We start from the raw sequence: 4,097 nt of genomic DNA, 5'->3' as shown, positions 1-4,097 counted from the left end.
CCAAATCATCTGGACATCTCCAGCGAGCACCTTGGAGCCTCAAAACAGGCAGGCATCAGAAGTGTCAGAGAGCAGGCCATGCCAACAGCCAGTGCTGTTCACCCATCAAGGAACACAGGCAGACGTTCGAAAGATGTCAGCACTAAATAACCGTAGAGAAACGTAAATGGACCCGACGAGTCACCACCCTGCGAAACCAAGCGGAGAGACTCAAGAACACTGTTGACAGATACAAAAAAGACTTGGAAAAGTTGCAAAACCTGAGGGAAGAAGATGATGTCACAAATTTTCTTAACATCCGTGAACAAGCAAAGGAAAAGAACATGTCGGCTATGTTTCTAGTCGACCAAGTAAAGAACTACCACAAGAAAAGCCCAAGGTGGACAGGACATACCATCCGTCACTGCATTTTGCTGAGACATATTTCTACAAAGCCCTATGAACACATAAGGTCTGAAGAGCTTTTTAAACTTCCCAGCAGGAACACACTGCAAAGCTACATTGGAGCTGCCTCAGGTCAAACTGGCTTCAGCAACTTGGCGAAGGCTCGGCTTCAAACAGAACTGCACAACCTGGCAAACACACAATCAAGGACATGTTCTCTCATTATTGATGAAATGCAGATCAAACAGAGCTTGCAGTACAACAAGCAGCAGGATGTCTTTGTGGGCCAAGTGGACCTGGGACCATTGACTGAAAAGACCAAGCAACCCATCCTGGCAAATTCGCTGCTGTGCTTTCTCATGAATGGGCTCAGCATTCCACACCGGATCCCTGTTGCCTACTTTTTTACCAAAGGTTTAACAGGAACCGAACTGGCCAAACTCCTGCTTCATGTCTTGGGCAAGGTGGAAGACGTTGGCTTCAAAGTACTCCGGATTGTAACTGACAATCACCGAGTGAATGTCAATGCAATGAAGCAGCTTTGTGGGGGACTCCTTACACATCATATCTTGCACCCAAATGACCCGGAGAGGATTCTGTTCCTTAGCTTTGACTATGTTCACATCTTGAAGAATATACGGTCCCAATTCCTGGAACGCAACTTTGCAAAGGACAATGAGATCAAGTCCTTCTACCTCAAAAAGTTGTACGAGCTCCAGAGAGAGGCGGCTGTCAAGCCAGTCAGGTTCCTGAGCCGCAAACAACTTTTCCCTAGCAACATAGAGAAATTGAATGCCAAGAGAGCAGTCCAGCTCTTCTCCCCTGAAGTGACCGCTGTGCTCAAGCACCTCCAGGAACAAGCTGGCCATACGAGTGACCTACTGTATGCGGACGCAGGACCAACCATCTTCTTCATGGACTCTGTGTACCGCTGGTTCATTTTCCATGATACCAGTAACTGCACACAACACATACACCAACGCTACCCAGATGTGCGCCAGTATGATCACCCAGACGACCCTCGTCTGGAATGGCTCGAGTTTTCATTCCCAGCCTATCTCGAGCAGATCAAGAGCACGGCAAGCCCATCACAGTTCCTGACGACAGAAACCTACGAAGCCCTTCTCTTGACAACATACTCGACAGTTGCATGTGTACAACACCTTCTCACCAAGGAAGAGTTTGGATTTGTACTGACCAGGAAGTTCAGCAGCGACGCCATGGAGTCCCTGTTTGGCTCATTGAGACGATCTCAAGGGTGCAACGACCAGCTTAGCGTTCGGGCTGCAATCTCAGGAATTGAAAAGATCCTGAAAACTGGTCTCATCACAGCTTCCCAGCAGAGCAATGTGTCACATGCTGCCTCGACCTCATCGGGTATGACTTCAGCAATTCGGTGCATACCAAAAACAGTGTCAGCTGCCACGCCATTCCAACTTCCACATGAGTGCAGCGGAAATCTTAGAAAAGCTGTCAGATCGCAATGTACAATACCTGCCAAGCCTTGAGCTGTCGGCGACAGCGCACGTTGGGGGCTACATTGCCCGTGTTGTACAAGAACACTTTTCATGCTTCTTCTGCCTACCTCTTCTTACAAAGCCAAAGACAAACAGTGCCTTGCAAGGGATCACAAACTACCTGGACCGGGGAGGCCTTTTGTATCCCTCAGATGAACTCGCCCACCTTCTCAATGTCCTCAGGATGTTTGCAGCGGATGTGTTGTCGTACAACCTCAGGAATTGGCAGCCCCTCGAAACTCTTGTGAAGTTTGCACTGCCAGCAGTGTATGACTCTCCTTTGCTGCTCTGCCCGACGAACAACAAGGCTCATCGCCGTGAACTGATCCATCTTGTCTGCACAAAGTTCTTCAGACCGCTCCGTTAACTATGCCTTCTGTCACACAGACAGGAACGATAGATTTAAGATGTTTGCACGAAAGCCTCTATCTCGGAAGTTTCAGAAGGTGAGGTAGAGTGCACGCAAAGGTAGATTAGAGCAGTGTTTTTTTGTTTTTTTTTCTACCTTTAGTCAAGCTGAACTCTGTTCATATGTATTTTATTTGTCCTTTAAGCCTTGGCATTTATTGATTTTGTGTCCGAGTTGGTCTTTCTGCGCAAATTATATGATATATGTATAAAGATTATATTTGTTTCCAATGAGTTTACTGTGTGCCTTTACTCCCGCTAATAATTCCAGCACCTGCTACAAGTCGGTTTTCCCTTAAATTTGGTCGGATGTCCAGCACTCGTCACTGCAACGTGACTCCATCACGTTCCACCAGTAACATAGCACAACACTGCAGCAATGTTTTGTGTTGCTAGGGTTTGTTTTAATGCGTTGAAACGCATCAATTATAAAAAAAGGGAGACAAAATGTTCTTGCAAAACTTCTTTCAGCATAACTGCTGTCCCTTATTTAGACACAGCCCAGGTAGCACCAAACATTGTAGTAACGTTATTTTATTGTTGCGTATGTTTAAATAACGTTATGTGTTATACCTGAACATTAATGTAACGTTCAAGTTTAACATATTATGTTTTAGTTGTATTTGAAACATTAGTATAACGTTCCAGTAAAACATATAATGTTATATGTTGTGTTATTAACGTTAATATAACATCACATATGTAACTGCGAAATAACGTTAAAAATAGAACGTTAAAATAATAATTTTGGAACATCTATTACTAACGTTATTTCTGTGTTAATATTGAAACGTTAATGTAACATCACATATGTAACTGTGAAATAACGTTAAAAATAGAACGTTCAAATAATGATTTTGGAACCTTTATTACTAACGTTATTTCTGTGTTAATATTGAAACATTAATGTAACATCACATATGTAACTGTGAAATAACGTTAAAAATAAATGTTCAAATAATGATTTTGGAACATTTATTACTAACATTATTTCTGTGTTAATATTGAAACATTATTGTAACATCACATATGTAATTGTCAAATAATGTTAAAAATAGAACTTTAAAATAATGATTTTGGAAGATTCATTACTAACATTATTTCAGTGTTAATAATAAAACGCTAATGTCACTTTATTTGTAGAACAATAAAATAATGTTAAAAATAAAACATTCAAATAACTTTATTTGTAAAACAATAAAATAATGTAAAAACTACATGTTCGCCGCTTCCTTTTTTTTTTTGCCCGATTTTTTAAAGGTCTTTTTGAAAAGTACTCTACCTGCCCTGTGATAGTTGCAAGGAGGTGAAGGAAGAGGACTAAGTACGGGAGAAAACGGAAAAAAGAAAAAAGGAAATTTTTCTCAATTAATTAATTCGAAGCTAGGTGGCGCAAGCTACCGCCCGTTATAAAGGGACCAGCCGGAACAGCCAATATTCATCTATCCGCGTTCCCGCCACACCATAGCGCCACACTGCAACTGCTGCAACTGTGGCCTGCTGTGGCCCCTGCCACCGCTGGTTTCGCCGGTTCGATTTCTTCGAGCGAACTTCTGGGACAGTTTGAATAGCTTGAACTAGTTTGAACTTTGAGTTACTTTGATTTCCAATTAAGCTACGTCCAGCCGCGTCCACAACGGTGACTGCTGACTGATAAAGCGGACAACCGAACAGCTTCTGGACGGCGGGACTCGAGAACCGTAAGTAACCACCTTTTTGATAACCACTGTGCACGTGCTTCTTTTCTTGAAAACAATCTGACGTAAACTGGTATCCTGTCGTTCTCTT

General features: G+C 42.7%; 1 pseudogene; it reads left to right on the top strand.

Annotated features, from left to right (window-relative positions):
- Nucleotides 1-323: 323 nt before the first annotated feature.
- On the top strand, nt 324-2,268 carry LOC115310260 (annotated as a pseudogene).
- The last annotated feature ends 1,829 nt before the right edge of the window (nt 2,269-4,097 follow it).

The sequence above is a fragment of the Ixodes scapularis genome, unplaced genomic scaffold (assembly GCF_016920785.2).
Source record: "Ixodes scapularis isolate PalLabHiFi unplaced genomic scaffold, ASM1692078v2 PGA_scaffold0__279_contigs__length_252992795, whole genome shotgun sequence".
Taxonomy (NCBI): domain Eukaryota; kingdom Metazoa; phylum Arthropoda; class Arachnida; order Ixodida; family Ixodidae; genus Ixodes; species Ixodes scapularis.
This window is presented reverse-complemented; position numbering and strand designations above follow the sequence as displayed.